We start from the raw sequence: 12,439 nt of genomic DNA, 5'->3' as shown, positions 1-12,439 counted from the left end.
TGAGAGAGAGTTCACTAAAATCTTTTCCCAGTTTGTGGGTTTTCTTTTCACTATGCTGGAGATTTCTTTTGACATGCAGAAACTTTTTAATAAGATGTGGTCCCAGTTATTGATTCTGGGAAGTGTTTCCCGTGCGGTTTGAGTCCTGTTCATGAATTCTCTACCTACTCCTATGTCTCCAAGGTTTCTACCCACTTTGTCTTCCAATAGATTTAGTGTTTCTGTTTTAATATTCAGATCTTTGACCCATTTAGATTTTAATTTAGTACATGGTGATAGACATGGGTCTAGCTTTAGTTTTCGGCAAATGGAGAGCCAGTTTTTCCAGCACCATTTATTAAAGAGACTGTCGTTCTTCCAGTGAACCTGCTTGGCTCCTTTATCAAAGATAAGGTGGTTGAGTGTGTTTGTAGTTGTGGTTGTATCTTCTAATCTATTCCATTGATCTTCGCCTCTGTTTTGATTCCAATACCATGTTGATTTTACTACTGTTGCTTTGTAGTATAATTTCAAGTCAGGGATTGTGATGCCTCCTGCTTTGCCTTTGCTGCTTAGAATTGCCTTTGCGATTCTAGGTCTCTTCTGGTTCCAGATGAAATTTAGGAGTGATTTCTCTAGATCTATAAGGTATGTTGATGGTATTTCTATTGGGATTGCATTGAATCTGTATAAGAGTTTTGGGAGAATGGCCATCTTCACAATGTTTGTTCTTCCTATCCATGAGCAAGGGATGTCTTTCCATTTTCTGAGATCATCTTCAATTTCCTTTTTCAGTGTATTATAGTTTTCACTGTATAAGTCTTTCACTTCTTTCGTAAGAGTAATTCCTAAATATTTCATTTTTTTGCTTGCTAATGTGAATAGTCCAGTTTCTCTTATTTCCCTCTCTGTAATTTTGTTGTTCGTGTATAGGAATGCTATTGATTTCTGAGTATTGATTTTGTATCCAGCCACATTACTGAATTTATTTATTGTATCTAAGAGTATTTCAATGGAGTTTAGGGGGTCTTCTATGTAGAGTATCATGTCATCTGCAAACAATGATAACTTAACTTCTTCTTTTCCTATCTTTACCCCTTTTATTTCTCTTTCTTGCCTAATTGCTCTGGCTAGTACTTCCAGTACTATATTAAATAGGAGTGGTGATAAAGGACATCCTTGTCTTGTGCCTGATTTTAAAGTAAAGGCTTTCAATTTTTGGCCATTTAGAATGATGCTGGCTGTTGGTTTGTCATAAATGGCCTTTATTATATTGAGGTAAAGACCATCTATTCCAATTTTCTGTAGAGTTTTTATCATGAATAAATGTTGGACCTTATCGAAGGCTTTTTCTGCATCTATAGAAATGATCATGTGATTCTTATTTTTGGCTTTATTGATATGGTGGATTACATTTATTGATTTGCGTATGTTGAACCATCCTTGCATTCCTGGGATGAATCCCACTTGGTCATGGTGTATAATCTTCTTGATGATTTGCTGGATCCTATTTGCCAATATTTTATTGAGGATTTTTGCATCTGTGTTCATTAGGGAGATCGGTCTATAGTTCTCTTTTTTAGTTGGGTCTTTCTCAGGTTTTGGTACTAGAGTAATATTTGCTTCCAGGAACGACTTAGGAAGGATTGCTTCCCTTTCAATTTCATTGAACAGTTTGAGGAGTGTCGGCATTAGGTCTTCTTTGTATTTCTTGTAGAATTCTGCAGTGAATCCATCTGGGCCTGGGCTCTTCTTGGTGGGTAAGGACTTAATTACATTTTCAATTTCAGTAACAGAGATTGGGTTATTCAACAGTTTTACATCCTCTTGATCTAGCTTTGGCACTTCATATGCTTCTAAGAATCTGTCTATTTCTTCTGTGTTATCAAACTTTTGAGAGTAGAGGTTTTCGAAGTAGGTGTTGATGATCTTCTGTATTTCTATTGGGTCTGTAGTGATTTCTCCTTTTTCATTTCTTATTGCATGAATTTGAGCTTTTTCTTCCCTTTTTTAAATAAGGTTGGCTAGGGGCTTATCGATTTTATTTATTCTTTCAAAGAACCAACTCTTTGATTTGTTGATTCTTTGGATTGTTTTCTTAGTCTCTATTGCATTGATTTCTGCTCTGATTTTTATAATTTCCTCTCTTCTTTTGGCTTTGGGCTTGACTTGCTCTTCTTTTTCTAGCTGTTTGAGGTGTAGCATCAAGTTATTTATTTGTATTCGTTCTGTTTTCCTGATGTGGGAACTCAGTGCAATAAATTTTCCTCTCAGGACGGCTTTCATTGCATCCCACAGGTTCCGGTAAGTTGTATCTGTATTTTCATTTTCTTTTAGGTATTGTTTGATTTCTTCTTTAATTTCCTCTGTGACCCACTGATTACTCAAGAGTGTGTTATTCAGTTTCCATGTGTTTGTGGGATTTTTGCAGTATCTTTTATCATTAATTTCTAATTTCAGAGCGCTATGATCCGATAACATGCAAGGGATGATTTCAGCTCTTTTGCACTTGTTTAAATATGTTCTGTGAGCTAATATATGGTCTATTTTAGAAAATTATCCATGTACTGCTGAGAAGAATGTGTATTCTGATGTTGTTGGGTGGAACATCCTGTATATGTCTATCAAACCCATTTGTTCACAGGTATGATTCAGTTCTGTTATTTCTTTGCTCATTTTCTGTCTGGTTGATCTGTCCCTTGGTGTCAATGGCGTATTAAGGTCTCCCGTTACAATTGTGTTACTGATAATTTGAGTTTTCATTTCTGTTAATAATTGTTTTATATAACTGGGTGCTCTGGAGTTTGGTGCGTATATATTTAAGATAGTTATCTCTTCCTCTTGGAGTTTTCCCCTTACAAGTATGTAGTGACCTTCTTTGTCCTTTATGGTCATTGTTGGTTTAAAGTTCACGTTGTCTGCAAACAGAATGGCTACTCCTGCCTTTTTCTGGATTCCTGCTGCATGAAGAATTGTTTTCCATCCTTTGACTTTCAGTCTGTGAGTATCCTTCTGGGTTAGATGGGTTTCCTGTAAACAGCATATGGTTGGATTTTGTTTCTTGATCCATTCTGCTAGTCTGTTTCTTTTGATTGGTGCATTGAGACCATTTACATTAATGGTTATTACTGTTAAATGCTGGTTAATTGTAGGAATGTTATCTCTCTGCTGTTGCATCTTTATCTTTCTGTTCTGTTTAATTATTTGCTTTGCTTAGTGGTTTTTTCCTTTGTGTATCTAAACTGTCTTTCAATATTTTTTGCAGGGTCGGTTTGGTGTTCATGAAGTTCTTCAGCTGTTCTTTGTCATGGAAGTATCGTATTGCACCATCTATTTTGAATGATAGTTTTGCAGGATATATCAGTCTTGGTTGGAAATCACTTTGCTTTAGGATCTGGAATATTTCACTCCATGCTCTTCTTGACTTTATCGTTTGTGCTGAGAAGTCTGCTGTGATTCTGATAGGTTTTCCTTTATAAGTGATCTGTCTTTTCTCTCTGACAGCTTTTAGTAATCTATTCTTGTGTTGGATTTCTGGGATGGTGATTATTATATGTCTGGGTGTAGTTTTATTTTGGTTATGAGTGTTTGGAGTTCTATATGCTTCACTGATCTTGATGTCAGTTTCTGATCTCATGCTTGGGAAATTTTCAGCTATTACTTCTCTAAATATCCGCTTGACATCCTTTATGTTGTCTCCCTCTCTTTCATTAATCCCTATCATTCTTATGTTATTCTTCTTTGCATCGTCTTGCAGTTGTTGAATTGTTGTTTCCTGATTCCTTGTTATTTTCAAAAGATCTTTCCTTTCCTGTTCACTAGCTGCAATCATGTCTTCAAGGTCTGAAATTCTATCTTCACTTTCATTAAGGCGGTTTTTACAACTTTCAGTGGAGTTTTTTATTTCCTGTATATCTCTGTGCATCTGCATTATGTATTCTGTTTGTTTCTTATATTGCTCGTCTAGGGATTCTATCTTTTTGTTTAGTTCCTCCAATTTTTTATCTGTGTTTTCTTTAGATATATTTAGAATCTCTTTCATTTCTTTTATCATTTCTTCTTTTATCTGGGAGATTATTTCGAGTTTGAATTTCTTTAAAGCTTCCTGGAGTTGTTTGTCAACTTCAGTTGCTATTATGTCCGATATATGAGGTGGATGGGATATATTTTCTTCTATATACATTGCTCCTAGGGTTTCCTGAGATGGGCTGGAGGTTTGAGGTTGTAATTTGGTCTTTCGTTTTGTCATTTTGTATATTTCTGTGTTTCAAGTGTTATTTGAAAGCTTCCTCAGGATCTGTTGAAAATCCCCTTCTATGCTTGGAGCTACTGAGCCTCTGACACCGCACTACCCCAAGCCATTGGGCCTGCAGAACCAGTGTCCCTCCTCTGCCTGCTCAGAACTCCGCAGTTCCAGACAAGCTGGGCCTCAGGGACACTGTGCGCCCACCTGCCCCTTGGAAGATCCACAGCTCTTCAATTGCAGCCGGGTTAGGGTGCTCTCCACAGGCCACAGTGCCTCAGGAGCCTGTGATCCCTCCCTGCTTGCAGAGATATCCACAGTCCTCTAGGCAAAGGAAGGGACTTCTGCAGGCACTCCAGATCCGCCCAGCTCCTCCTCTACAGGCAGTTGGCTAGGCGCGGCTGGGCTCGGGGGTTAGTGTAGGCCCGCCCATCCGTCAGGAGCTCAGCAGACTTCCAAGTGTAGCAGGGGGGGGGGGGAGATGGGGAGGCAGCTGTAGTGGCCTCTAACCCACTGCTCCACTTCACTGCACCCAGAAGCCTGGGGGGTCCGGAACAGTCTGAGATTTGGGCAGACTGTGCTGGGCACTCACCACAGGCTGAGGTGCCTCAGGAAGCTGCGATGCCTCCCTGCTTGCAGAAGTATTCAGTCCTTCAGACAAAGGAACGGGCTTCTGCAGGGACTCCGGATCCGCCCAGCTCCTCCTCTGCAGGAGATGGCTCTGTACTTCATACTTCTATGTGACCGACATTTTTAGCTTGTACAATAGAGATATCATGTCTTTTTAGTGTGGAATACCATTCCATTCTCTGGAGGAATCACTGTTTATTTATCCATTCATCTTCCAAAGGACATTTAATTGCTTCTGAATTTTGGCAATTATGAGTAAAGCTGCTATAAACATCTGTGTATGGATTTTTGTGTGACTATAAGTTTTCAGCTCATTAGGACAAATACCTGAGAGTGTGATTACTGGATGGTATGCTGAGAACATATTTAGTTTTATAAGAAATTCTGTCTTCTAAAGTACCATTTTTTTATCCTCACCATCAATTAATTAAAATTTCAGAAGCTCCATATTCTCATAAGTATTTGGTGTTGTCAGGATTTTCAGTTTTGGCCTTTCTAATAGGGGTAGAGTGATATCTCATTGTTTTAATTTGCAATTCTCATGATACTTGCTGTATTTTTTTAATTTTTAATTTTATTTTAAAAAGCAAAATGGAAGAAAAGGATTAAAATGATACAGAATTTCAAAAAGAAAAAAAAAGTTGGGAATTAACACTAGTTAATATATTGCACATTATTATCTCAGAACCAGTTGTTCAGGTTACAAAATCTAGATATAAAAGTTATGTTTTTTTTTTGTAGTTCTGTATTACGTGTACCTTACACCGCTTTGTTTTGTTTTGTGTTTTTCTCTTTTTCCTCTTAAATAAAATTTAAAAAAAAAAGTGAACAATCAATGACAGCACAAACTGTTCTTTCTGATGCACTAAGAGAGATTAGTAGTATAGATATCTATCTAATGTACATATACATACATAAATTTATGTGCTTACTAATGTACATATAACCTTTTCCTATCTTCCTTTTTTTCTTTCTTGCTATATTATATATATATATATATATATATATATATATATATATATTTGATCTTAGTATATCTTCACTGAGGTTATCTATTTAGGTATTTTGCTATTTTAAAATCTGATTTTCTTATTTCTGAGTTTTAAGGTTCTTTGCATATTTTGGATAAAAATCTTTTATTAGATATGTCTTTCACTGATATTTTTCTCAGCATTTTATTTAAAAGACTATCATTCTCTACTACATTGTTTTCACCTTTTTGCAAAATATTTATGCAGGTTTATTTCTGAGCATTCTATTCTGTTTCATTCATCTAATTGTCTATTCTCTCAACAAATACCATACTATCTTAAGTACTATACCTTTGTATACATCTTGAAATTGGGTTGTCAGTACTTGAACTTTACCCTTCTTTTTAGAAAATATTATATAACTAAGGAATACTACATGATGTTTACTATAATTATCTTCATATATTGTAAATTGATTAGCGGTCCACTGAATTAGCATACTCATCATTCATATACATATTTTTAAAAATAAGTGTTGAGTATCTGAAATCTACTGTTCTTGCTCACTTCTGGCCATAGTGTGTATGTTGTACATAAGATGTCTCAGACTTAGTTTTACTACATAATTGCAACCTTGTGATATCAAAACCCATTTACCCTGTTCCTGTTAACCTTTTAAAACCTTTAAAAATTATTTATTGAGATATGACTGGCGTATAAAAACTGTACATACTTACATGTGTACGATTTAATGAGATTGAAGATGGATGTGTGTCCTTGAGACCAGCACCACAATCAATACCGTAACCATTTTCATCACCTTGACAATTTCAATCTACTCTATTTATTACTACTATTATTTGTAACAGAGTGCTTAACATAAAATCTATGCACTTAGCACAAATTAAGCATGCAATACAAAATTAACTATAGGCACTATGTTTTTTCTCTTTTCTTTTAAAGGGAACGGTACAGAAAAATAAAATGAAACAAACAAAACAGTGAGAACTCAAGATTGGATTTAAAAAATAAAACTGTAGGGAATTCACCATAGTTACTGTATTGCATATTGTATCCTCTAAATAGTTACTCAGACTGCTGGCTTTAGGCTTGCAAAGTCAACCAATTAGTACAAGCTTTAGGTTGTTTCTTTACTACAGTTGTTATCATCTCAGCCTGTGTTCCTCTGAATCAGCTGGTTGCTTATGCCAGGTGTGGGGTGAGGGGCTGGGTTCTTCTCTTAGTACCCATACAACAAACAGATGGCTCATGGCGGGTGGGTGGCATAGCTTCCTTTCTGGTCTTCCCTTGGACAGTGCAGTCTCTGCTGGCTCATGGGGGAGGGGCAGTGTGGCTTGGCACTGCCTTTTAGTTGGTTTATTTCACCTATTGACATGTAATGAAATTACTATTTAATTGGATTAATATCTGCTGTATTTGTTACTATTTTTTATGCATTGCTTTTGATTTTATTCTTAAGTTGTTTTCCACTCTTGTTCTGCCTTTGTGGTTTTGATTGCACATTCTATAGGATTCTATTTCCTTTCCTTTTTAGATGTTAATAATATGCTTTAAAAAATTCTTAACTTCTTACAAATAGCCCTAGAGTTTGAAGTATACATTTACAACTAACTCAACTCTATTTTCAAATATTACTATACCACTTCTCAACTAGTCTGTAATCTCAAAGTATTTCTATATCTTCTGTCATTGCTGTTATCCATTTCACTTATACATGAGATATAACCACTGATAACATTTGTTGCTCTTACTATTTTGAGCAACATTTTATCCATTAGGTCAATTAAAATTAAGAAAAATTACCTTCATTTATTTCTTCAGTTTTTGCTTCCCCAGTGTTCATCCATTCTTAATGTGATCTGATTTCCTGGTTTACATAATTTCTTCTTTATGAAGAACTCTTTTAATATTTTTTGCAAGGCAGGTCTACTGGTAACAAATTCAATATTTTTCTAATTAAGTCTATTTTTCTTTCATTACACAGATACAACAGATAATTTTGCAGGGTACGGGATTTCAGGTTTGTAAGACTTTTATTCTCTCTCAATACTTTAACTATTTCATTTCATCTTCTTACTTGCATGATTTTTCCCATCCAAGTATGAACTAGGCCCAACCCTTCTTAGTTTCTGAGATCAAATGTGATTGAGGACATTCAGAGTAGTGTGACTGTAAACAGTTGAGTGATTTCTGAGAAGGTGAATGTGTTTATTTTTGATCCTCTATAGGTAAGGAACTTTTTGCTTTGGTTTCATAAGAGCTTTTCTTTATCTTTAATTTCTTACAGTTAGAATTTAATATACTTAGGTATTCTTTGTTGTCATCTATCTGTCTTGATGTTCTCTGAGCATCTGGGATCTGTGGTTTAGCATCTGACATTCATGTTCCAGTCATTATTTCTTAAAATATTGTTTTTAATTCTTTTTTCTTTCTTTCCTTTCAGATATTCCCATTAGATATATTAAAGTATTGTAGTTTTCTTATAGCTCATGAATACTCTGTACTGCTTTGATCCCTTTTGTTCTTTGCTTTTCAGTTCTGAGAGTTTCTGTTGACATATCCTCATGCCCTGAGTGTCTTTTCTTGTCACTAGTCTACTAATGAGCCCATGGAAGACATTCTTCATTTTGGTCACAGTGGTTTTTGTCTCTAGCATTTCTGTTTGGTTCTTAGGATTTCTATCTCTATATATTGTCTACTTTCTCCATGAAGGTCTGTTCCATATCAATCATACTTGTGTTAAGTCTTACTTTAGTGAGTCCAACATTCCTGCCATATTTTACTCTGCTTCTGATGTTTCTTTAGTCTCTTTAAACTGTATTTTTTGTTTTGTTTTGCACTTATTTATTTTTTGCATTTCAGTATGCCTTTTAATCTTTCTTGATAGCTACACTGATGTATTTGGTAAAAAGAGTGGCAGTAAATAGGCATCTGTTCACCTGTCTCAGTGTGGGAGGAAGGAAAGTGCTCCATAATCCTTTGATTAGGTTGTAGTCTTTTAGTGAACTTGTTTTCTTGGTCTATAGACTTCATGGTGATTCTTAGAATTTCTCCCCTTTATTTGGACCAGGATAGTTGAGGGACAGGAGTTGTGTGTTTCTCTTTCCCCACACGGATGTCCACAGTGGGATGGAACTTGGTCTTCCCTCCCCCCAGGTAAGGTGAGCTCTGATTAAACCCTAGTAGGTTTGGCTTTGGTAGAATATCATAGTTGCTTCTGTGGACAGCCTTATTAAAATGGACAGAGACTCTGATGTATTGCAAAGTGGTACTGTCCCCCTTGTTCTGCTGAACCATGACACATCTTCATGGTAGAAATATCTTTTCTGTGAGAACCTTGTAGGCCCCTGGATGTAAAAGTGGCAGAAGCTCTGTGATTGGCCTGGAGTTTATAACTCTCAGGTTTGATCATACTGCAAACCTAGCAATTTGTTACTTACAGTTCAGGTCTTCCTATCCTGGTATTGGCTCCAACAGAGCTTTCTACTCAGGAGTTTCTGCATTGGCCCAGTGTGATTATTTTGTATTTGCCAGTCTGTGTGTCTGGTTTTGGGGGCACTTGTTTGCCTGTCGCCTTACTTCTCTAACAGATCTAAGAAGCATTGTTACTTTTTCCATTTGTTCAGCTTTTTACTAGGGTAAAAAGGGATTACTTCCACTCCTTATGTGCTGAACTAGTAACTAAAAGTCAGAGAAGGGCCCCGTGTTGCATAGTAAATGGGTACAGTTCTAGGAAAATAGGGATGATTGGTCATCCTGGTTGGGAGTAAGAAACCAAGCATCTTGTCTTGATTTGGGCGAATCTCCTTGGGGAGGGCAGTTGAATCTTGGAATCTCTGTTCCTCTTGTGTGAAATGAAAAGATTGACATTGGACTTCTTTCGAGTTACTTCTATTTCATGAAATCTGATTTTCTTTATATCAGTGTTCTTAAAGCAAAGGATTTCTGAACTTACACTGATGGATTCTTGCTAGGAGATGAAACCTTGCTAGGAGATAAAAACCTAAATTTTCTTGCTCAATATATGTTGTCTTGGTTTGGAATAATCTAGGTTTGGAGAACATGGTGAGTGAGGATTTTTTGTTTAGGGAAAGAGCCTCTTTGCAATTTCCACCCATTAAGATATTGGTCAGAAGGCAGGGAGTTTTCTCCCTTTGACATCATCTATTTGAAACAGAATAATCCTTGTTAATGCTAGATTTAGGCTCTTCTGTCCCTGTTAGTTGAACTTGACTAAAAAGATCCTAAGTAGAAGTAGGAGTGAGGTGGGGGAGGAGTGCTAGGTCTGGCCCAGCCTCTTAGTGTAGGAAATAAGTCTCTGGCATTGGCCTCTGGTTTATTTCTTTCTGAACCTTTCAGTCCCTGATTTTCCAATTTTTTCATGCTTTCTGATTTGCCTGGCAACATAATCAGAAACATTAAGCGCATCATTATCTTCTAAAGTCCACAGCAGAGAAATAGCTAAGACAGTTTTTTTTATGGAATTGTAATGTGCCCACTTGAACACAAACCCTAATTTCCTGAAGTCTAGCTCTAGTTTGAAGAATTGCCTGGATTTTTTTTTTAATTGAATTTTACTGTCAGAGAAACTGCCAATACACATTGCCAGTGTTGTTATTTTTCTTTATATATTTTAATCTTAGCTCTTGAGTATAAATAGCTCTCTCTTGCCTTTCCTTCCAAGAGTTGAGTATCAAATGCGTGACCAGATTGTGGAATTTTGCATGGGCTTCTGGCTTCACAGGGAAATGGGGCATGCTTGCTGTCTCACTGTCTTTTCTTGCAAATTATAGGTTTTCCTAGAGGCAAATAGACATAGGGAGAGGTCAAACAATTCTAAAACATAAACAGGGTCTTAAGAGGTCTCCTGCTCCAACTATTTGCAACTGGCAGGATGATATTCACACCATTCCACATAGAAAAGAGGCTGTCACGGTGTGCCTTGTGAATAATTTCTTTCTGAAGAGGGTCTTCTGAAAGGTTTCTAATTCCAAGCCAAGTCAGTCAACAACTACAGAAGACACTATAAAGCTGGTATGGTATTAAGTACTAGGAATATAGCAGTGAGTGATGCCAGTGAATAAATGAGAAAATCAGTGATAATGGAACAAAGTCTGAACCAGAGAGACCTAGGACCACAGTGATATTGGTACAGCTTGGGAGCGAGTGGGCAGTGTGCGTGGCGATTGTAACAGCTTCCATGCTATCCTATAGAGAACTAGAAACTAGTAAAGTAATTGCAAATGAATGACCCCAGTGTGAAACAGTCAACAGTTCATTACCATATGTCAGTAAGCATCCATATTTTATTTTTCTCAAAGCAATGGTGAAGTAGCTTTTATTCCCATTTTACACACAGGAATGTTGGGATTCAGAAGCTGTTAGAGACCTTGTGCCTGAGACCCACTGCCCTTTATTACTTTTGATGACCACATTGAAATTTTATTTCCTTTGTGCATTCCTTTCCTTTGCCCAAGGCTATACAGGTAATTCAAGGAACTGGCTCTTTCATAAATGTTGGCTGTTTAAACTTGGATCAGTTACCTTTGGGACCATTTTGTCTCTGTAGATGGATGAGGGGCCCTTAAGAAGCCTTACAGATTTCAAATGTTTGGAGTTTGGGATTCATCTTACACTTTACCCCCTTCCACCTTACCCCTTTTAGGTCCATGACAAGCAGGATGTATGTCAGGACCTTTAAGCTTCTTTTATGATTTCTTATCCAGTTGAGGGATGGTGAAACAGGAGGCTGTGCTCCTGGAGGAGGAACCACGGAATACACTGAGTTCTTGCTGAGGTTCTGCCATCCTACTTTGGAGTGTTCATCCCCCTTGAGAAACCCACTTTGCATCATGTCCTTGTAATAAACGGATGCCCTCATGCATATCTCCCTCCTTACCATTTTTGTTGTTATAATGAGCTTAACACTAACATTTTAGGGTGTTTATTATGAAGTGATGAGTTAAAAAACACAGAAACAAAAACTTTGTCCTTTTTTCAAAAAGTAGGTCAAACCTACCAAGTCTGCTATCATGTTACTGAATCTTTAGGTATTAGCCCCTGTCTCTTCTGCAGGCTCCCCGAGGGAAATGACAATGCGACCGGAATGTGTGCTCCATGATCTCTGCTTCATTAAACTGGGATAGAGCCCGTCACTTGTTAGTCTAACAGATGCTTGAACAGCACACCATGCATTAGCTCTCTGTGTCTGTTTGTCTGTGTAATACCTGAGCAGTCAGAGACGAGGGAAGGCCAGAGGGCTCTGAGCTCCCCATCAGCCACTCTAGTCCAGGTATATTGGAGGTGTCTGGGTCTGTCCCCAGATTCTTTTTCTTTTGGTCATCATGATGCTTCAGTTAATGGGGGGACAAAAATTATACTTATATACATATGGAAAAATACACACATATATATTTTAACTAGTGCTAGAATATATATATATATATATATATAATAACATTTATCACTTTAACCATTTTAAGTGTACAGATCAGCCTCATTAAATACACTCACACTCTTGTACAACTATCATCACATAAATCTCCAGGACTTCTTTCATCATCCCAAAATAAAACTATGAAGCCATTAAAAAACA

General features: G+C 36.9%; 1 protein-coding gene across 1 annotated transcript in view; it reads left to right on the top strand.

The window, feature by feature from the left end:
• Spock1 (SPARC (osteonectin), cwcv and kazal like domains proteoglycan 1) overlaps positions 1 to 12,439 on the top strand; it is a 666,821-nt gene that overhangs the window by 106,812 nt on the left and 547,570 nt on the right. The gene's annotated exons all lie outside the window — the stretch shown is intronic.

The sequence above is a fragment of the Cavia porcellus genome, unplaced genomic scaffold, assembly GCF_034190915.1.
Source record: "Cavia porcellus strain 051 isolate PalLab524CR breed Dunkin Hartley unplaced genomic scaffold, mCavPor4.1 scaffold_19, whole genome shotgun sequence".
NCBI classification, from domain to species: domain Eukaryota; kingdom Metazoa; phylum Chordata; class Mammalia; order Rodentia; family Caviidae; genus Cavia; species Cavia porcellus.
Note: the sequence above shows the minus strand (reverse complement) of the source record. Positions and strands in the feature narration are given on the sequence as shown.